An 8,321-nucleotide genomic window follows, 5' to 3' on the forward strand; every position below is an offset into this window, starting at 1 on the left:
CTGACGCTGCATCCGTCCTTCTCTCACCTTTATCAAATTCTTTTGTGAATGTAAATCGTTGTGTGACTACAAATGCTCGCAGACAAGACAAGCGATTGTGATGAAGATGATTTAGGAATAGACATTGAAATTTGCTGCTTGGGTATAAAATGTTTACTGAATATCTTGTGGGCAAGGAGAAAGAATGAGAGCGAGATTGAGTGGTCTATATAAATGTGTTTTGCAACTCGCCATGTACACACACACACACACACACACATACACACACACACACACACACACACACATACACACACACACAATAACAATAGCTACAGGGGTTGTATCAATGGCATATTACCACCACTGCAGTAAAAATAGTGATAATTGAGGATAAAAACTAGAATAAGAACAGTAATGATGATGGTACAACTACCACAAATGATTATGAAAGAATAATTGAGGCAATGATAATGGGAATGGAAATAAGGCAATACCAACAGAAACAGTAAGAGTAATGATAATAATGATAATGATAATTATTATGAGTTATGGTGGTGATGATGGTGAGGAACTGGATGACAACGACAGTGATAATAGTGATGATAAGGGTAATGATAATAAAACTAATACTAATAAGAAATTTGAGAGAGAGGGAGAGGAAGGAGAGAGTTGGGTCCAGGGGGAAGTGGGCTCTCCGAATTTTCATCTTTTTAACATATAATCATCCTTAAAGAATAATCATAATCATCTTTATTTTGATCATCATTACTATCACCATCATGATTATATAAAGGACAATTCTTGCATTAAAAGATAAAAATTATATCCTACAAGATCCGTCTCGGCCATTTTGCCTCCGATTCGATCCGTTTCGGTGTTCTTACACGCCCGCAATAATCTGTGTGTGATTGCAAGACTTAGATTGTTAGACAGTTGGATTATTACACAGTTAGATAGATAATTATATAGTTGGAGTGTTAGATTGTTAGATAGTTGGGTACTTAGATAGTTAGATTGTTAGATAGATATTTATATAGTTTGACTGTTTGATAGTTGGGTATTTAGATAGATAGTTTGGTTACTAGATCGCTCATTAAATAGTTAAATCGTTAGATAGTTATATAGTTACGTTGTTTGATTGTTAGACAGTTGAACCGTTAGATAGCTGTTTTTTTAGACAGATAATTTGGTTGTTTGATTGATCTTTAGACAGTTCGATAGTCTGGTCATTAGATAGTTGTGTGTGTGAATCCGTGTGTGTTCACAAAGATGTGTGTGGATATATGTATCCGTGTATATATAAATGAATGTATATACATATACATAGTTACATTCATATATATATATATACATATATATATACACACATATAAATGAATAAATGAATATATATAGATATATATACATATATATGTGTATGTATATATTCATTTTTTTCTATCAACGAGTACATACTTATTCATGCATATATGTATATGTATATAAAATATTATATAATACATATTATGTATATACAAATATACATATATGTACACATATACATACACACACATGAACGTGTGATATATATATATATATATATATATATATATATATATATATATATATATATATATGTGTGTGTGTGTGTGTGTGTGTGTGTGTGTGTGTGTATATATATACATATATATATACACATGCATATGTAAATACACACACACACTCAGATATATATATATATATATATATATATATATATATATATATATATATATATATATATTCCTAAATAAGATCAAGTAATCAGTATATTTACATATACATATACATTTTTTTCGGCTCATTCTGACCACGTCTTTGTCACGCACGAAATCTCATGCTGACCTGTTTGTTCTAGAAGAAAGAGGTTGCAGCCATTAATGGTGTTTGGAAACTGCGCCTTCAAACAAAAGGAAATTCAACAGACCAAAAAGGCCTTCTAAATGGCTTGGAAAATCCTTCATCAATAAAAAGTTTTATATTACAAGGCCGGAAAACTATTTTAACCTCGTAAGAGTTAATTTCTTAGTAACTTTATATCTTTATCTGTCTTCTAGGAAAGGATCGGAATATGAACGTCTATAAATTTGACCTTTATTGCGGTTTTCAGTAAGAAATGAAGGCCGGAGATCTTTTGAGAAAATGGACGGACGCGCAACCGGCTATGTGTCCGTGCAACAAGGGCATGGGCGCTGGCACGGCAAGGCAAGAATTGGTCAGGAAAGTAAACATTGCAGGACTGAAAGGTCGTCGGGTTTCATGGCTGTGTTGCCTCTTCCTTTTGTATTTGTAGATTCTTGTCTGAATTATCGAGGGAGAGAGAGAGATAAAGGAAACGAAAGAGAGAGGGGAGAGGGAATGGGACAGGGAGAGAGAGGGAAAGGGTGCGTATTTCCCTCACATAAAACGAAAAATCAATAAAAAGATGATTGAGTAAATGTTTATAAGGTCTTCATTGTTTTTCTAGATCAATTGGTCTCATTTCTTTCTTTCAAACCTTATAATTATCACGATGGTGAGAGAAGTAATGATAATAAAATACTATTATCATTATTGTTATTATGTCTATTATTATCATTGTTGTTGCCATTGTTGCTGTTATTATTATCATCATTAATAATATTATTATTTCAATATTAGCATTATTACTATTATATTGTTTCTGTCATTATTACTATTATTTCCTTCTCATGATAATTGTTATAGTTTTTTTAAATCTTTATATCACTGTCATTATGTTTATTATTACTATAATCATAATATTTTCTACAATTATTACTATCATTATCATTATCATCGTCTATGCATGGAGATAAGTATTTGCATACGTATTCACATTAATCACACAATGTCGCTTTCTATGACGGGAAACAAAATCCTCGTAAGTATTGCAGTCAGCACGTATTTCTATTCACAATTCCCTTTAATTATTTAAAAACATTCCATTCGCTTAAGCATCATGAAAGTTTATTCTCCTTTTTTCTTTTAAACCCTGTGAATCAGAAATAAATTTGCCTCAGATATCATAGGAAGCAAAACAGGACGTGCATGAGGTTCCTTCAGTGGAAGGCGTTGGCTGACAATTCGCTTGAGAGAGAGAGAGAGAGAGAGAGAGAGAGAGAGAGAGAGAGAGAGAGAGAGAGAGAGAGAGAGAGAGAGAGAGAGAGAGAGAGAGAGAGAGAGACAGACAGACAGAGACAGACAGACAGACAGACAGAGAGACAGAGAGAGAGCCGATGAAGGCAAGATAACGAAACAATGCAGTGTTAGATAACAACGTACACAGGCGCACATAAATAGAGTCGGGGAAAACAGACTGCAACCGAGGCGGCTTGTTTTTTTTTCCATTATTACTCTCTTCATGCTCTCTATACTTTCTTATTTTTAACGTCACTTTTCTTTTCTTTTCCCGTTTTACTGTATCGCAATTTTTTCTGCTTTACATAGGAAATTTCGACGCATGTTTTTTCCCCCTTTCGCTTTATTGTGTTTTGTATTTATTTCGCGCTGTTGATTTCTCTCTCGCACTGTTTTTTTAATTCTCTGTTTTGTTAACTGCTTCGCAGTTTTTCTTTCTTTCCTATAGTTATCGCAATTTCATGCATTTTCTATTTGATTTTTTTCTCACTCGCTTTTATTTTCTAATTATTGGGACGTTTCTATGCATATTTTTTGACGCATCTACACTGAAATACGAAAGAATGGATTTTCTATTGACCTATTATGAGTTGCACAAGGCCTACACGCACACGACAAGTCCAAACACATACACACATAAAAATACACAATGGAGGAAAACTGATTGCAACCGGCGGGCGTCTTGTATTTTTTATGCCCGGGTGCTTTCCATGTCTTTCAGCCCCGGGCGAGGTTGCAATCTTAGGGAGCAACGAGGGGAAGAACAAGAAAACACATGAATATTCATGTATTTTCATGTTCTTCCCTACGTTGTTCACCCCCCCTTCTCTCTCCCACCCTTCCCCGCCTTTCTCCTAGTTACCAAAAGAGTCTTCTCCTTCCCGTTCTCTTCCCCTTCCGTCCCCTTTCCCTTGAACCAACCTTACCTGATACAAAGACAGTCCAAAACCCTATCATATAAGTTGTGTAAATATGTATTAATCTTATCTAAATACAAAGTATGAATGCAATGATATTTCATATTCTTTATGTATGCTACTTTTTTTTCTTATCTCATTTCGCGAACAAATAGATTGTTTAATCAACAGTAAATCAAAGCTACTTTTAAAATAACCTTTAAATTAATCAATAAAAATGCCATAAAATGTGACCTATTGTTAAGATAGATAGATAGAATAAAAGAGAGAGAGAGAGAGAGAGAGAGAGAGAGAGAGAGAGAGAGAGAGAGGGGGGGGGGGGGGAGAGTAGAGAAAGGCGGAGATAGATAAATAGATACATAGAGAAAGATACAGAGAGAGAGAGAGAGAGAGGGAGAGAGAGAGAGAGAGAGAGAGAGAGAGAGAGAGAGAGAGAGAGAGAGAGAGAGAGAGAGAGAGAGAGAGAGAGAATGGAGGGTTAGGGGAAGGAGACAGAGAGAGAGAGGTAGAGATAGAAAGAATGAGAGAGGAGAGAAAGACGTAGATAGATAGATAGATAGATAGAGAGGGGGGGGGGGAGAGAAAATGTAGACAGAGGGAGACAGAGAGAAAGGGGTAGGAGGGAGGGGAGAGGGAGATAGAGAGAGATAGAGGAGAGAAAGACAGAGATAGATAGATATAGAGAGAGGGGGGGGAGGAGTGGGAGAGAGGGAGAGAGAGAGGGGGGGGAGAGGGAGACAAAGAGAGAGTGGAGAGAAAGACGGAGAAAGATAGATGAATAGAGGCAGAAAGACAGATAGAGAGAGAAAGAGACAGACAGAGAGAGCCAGACAGAGAGACAGACAGAGAGAGGGGGGGGGGAGTGAGACAGGGAGAGGGAGAGAGGAAGAGGGAGACAAAGAGAGAGACTTCTTTTTATTTGAATGCCACTACAAACTAAAAATACTAAAACTAATACTCACTTGCCTCCGTCGGGGATCGAACCCTCGCCCTTGCTTTCCACTCCACCGCGGAGGCTTAGTTTGGAGGCGAGAGAAATTTGAATGCATTTTGCGGTTAGCTTCAGGCAATGCCACATCAACCCCTGTGTGTGTGTGTGTGCGTGAGTATGTATGCCTTTGTGTGTGTGAGTAACGCATAAGTATATACATTTATGAATGGCAAAATACAAGCATTCTTTCTCTCTCCATATGTCTTTCTCTTCCTCTCTCTATCTATCTTCCTCTGCTTACATAAATTAACATTATATATATATATATATATATATATATATATATATATATATATATATATATATATATATATATATGTATATATTTATATATACATACATACATATATATATACATATATACATATATATATATATATATATATATATATATATATATATATATATATATATATAATATTATTATTATCATGAATAATAATATTATTATTATTATCATAAATAATAATAATATTATTATTATCAATAATAATAATAATGATAATAATAATGATAATAATAATAATAAAAGCACATGATAAAGATTATATGATTACAAGGATAACAACAACAACAACAAAAAAAAAAAAACAGCAGCGAAAGCAATAATAATAATCATAATAATAACAATGATTATAATGGTAATTGCCCCCGAATAATGAAATAAATGATAAACAATGAAATTAGTGCAAGTGATAACGATAACAAAGGAATCACGGCAATCATATTTTTATGATGAACAGGATAATAATAAAAAGTATATTGTGACATTAAAAGATAAATGACAATGGCCGAGGTAATGATGGTAGTAATAAAAGACCAACAAAACATTTTATTTGTTATTTTTTTTATCGCTTCACGTCATGTAACAAAATATGAAAAGTAATAAACCCAAAGCCAAGCACACATCCAAGCACACGTCACACATCCAACCCCCCCCTTATCCAAACACCCCCCCCGGAAGCGCCGTCACTTGTCGCCTTAAATTGACCCAATGGCGACCTTGACCTCGGGCGGTCGTGGCCCAGTGGTCAGTGTCGGAGTTCGGAATCCGCCTTCGCGGGTTCGAGTCTCCGACAAGTCTCCAACAGGACTCGTGTGCTTGCGTCCCGTCTTCCCCGTGGGTTGACCTATAGCAACCGCAATTTGGTCGTGTCAGTGCCCGCAAGCCGTCAGGCTTTCGTGTAAGTGCTTGCGGGCCTTCGAAGAGGCGTAAGGTGGCGCAAGCCGTCCGGGAGTAAGAGCTCGGCTGCTGAGCCTTCCCTGGGGACGCTGACCACTATTTTTTCTTATTCGGTTGTGGCTTCAAGATTTTTATTATTATTATTATTATTGTTGTTGTTGCTTCGTTTATGGCTTCAATTTATTGTATCTTTTCTCAATTATTACTATTATTATTATCATTGTTGATGTTCCTTTTGTTGTTACTATAATAATAATAATAATAATTATTATTATTATTATTATTATTATTAGTATTATTACTATTATTATCATTAATGTTATAATGATTATTATCAATAATAGATTAAGCGTAAGGATAATAAAAATAAGAATAATGAGCTCTAATAAGCTGAAATGTAGATGAGACTACATAAAGCAGCACGCGATCCATAAAAAATAAATGTACAAAAAATATTCATATACCACCCTGTCAGCTGATTGCCTCGAGTGTCTAGAATGTATTAGGGCTTTTAATATCGATGTTTGTTAATTGCCATAGTCGGCATCATGGTTATGTTAATGTTATTAACAATACTAATAGCAATTGAAGACTTTTGACGAATATGAAGAAAACTGAACAAGTGATCCACGAAGGACTTCCAACTGACTCCTCGGGGATTGAGCGCATGTGGAGCCATCTATGGGCAGAGAGCGTCACTAAGCGAAAAGACAGTGGGCGAGGCGCGCAGGTTCGCCCTCCCGGCAGCGGGGTTGACAGCGCCAGAGCAAGAAGGGTTTATTGCTGTTCGGTTTTATTTCATATTCATTTGATGCAAATTCATGTCAAACACATCTTTGCCTGTTAATGAGATGTCTGGTCGAGGTTGCAATCATTTTTTTTGTTTCGATCCCGATTTTGGTTGTATATATACATGTACACACATATGCATATATATATATATATATATATATATATATATATATATATATATATATATATATATATATATGATCTATGTACACACACATATGTATATATATGAATTTATATATACATATATTATCATCACTATTGCTGTCGGTATTATCATTATTACTATCATCATTATTATTCTTAGTGTTGTTATTATCATCATAATTTGAATCATCATTGTTATTGTTGATATTATTACTAATGTTATTGTCATTATTACTATTGCTGTTGTTGTTTGTATTATCATTATTACCATGACTTTTCTTATTATCATTATTAACATTTTTAGCATCATTTTTACTATTATCATTAATATTGTTATTTGTAGTAGTAGTATTTTCATTATTATTATTATGATAATTATTATTATTGTCGTTGTTTTTCCTCATTATCGCTTTTGTTGTTGTTTTCACTCTCATTATCATTATCGTTGTTATTGGTTGGAATTATTGATGTTCTCGTGACATAGTTATCATTACCGTTTTCGTTGTGATTTTCGTTGATATTTTTATTATTGTTGTTGCTGTTGTTATTACTATTTTCCTTATAATAATAATTGTTATTTTTAGTAGCAATATTAGCATCATCATTATCATCATTATACTTATTATTATTATCATTAACAGTACCAGGAAAATAAAATGTTTATTTCGAAGAATAAAAATGACAGCCGACTGAGGGAAAATATATTTTTAGGAATAATTCCGTTAAATATCTCGCATGGAACGAGCATTGTCGACACAATCCAAGCAAACATTTTTTATACTGATCCCGCAGCTACATTACAGCAATCGTTCCTTCAGACGCATCCAGATTTTTTTTGTTTCTGCTCAACGTTTATGTAGATCAAGGGAATGGTCGAACATATTCACGCATCTGCAACTGGTGAAAGACACAACCATGAGAGGTCTGCAATAGACAGAGCAGTCCCTCGTGTCGTTCGAAACAGCGTTGCGTTGCAAGAATGGAAAACAGTAAAGAAAACGGAACGGAAGATTGGGTGAAATTGTTAATAAAAATGTAGTGGAAGGCACGGCAATATCTAATGGGTTTCGACAACAAATATCCGCGATTTTCGAATAACAGTAAAGATATGACGCTCCTCCTTGCATCAAGGACTCTCCCCTTTCTTTCTTTC

Source organism: Penaeus vannamei, chromosome 33 (assembly GCF_042767895.1).
Source record: "Penaeus vannamei isolate JL-2024 chromosome 33, ASM4276789v1, whole genome shotgun sequence".
NCBI lineage: Eukaryota > Metazoa > Arthropoda > Malacostraca > Decapoda > Penaeidae > Penaeus > Penaeus vannamei.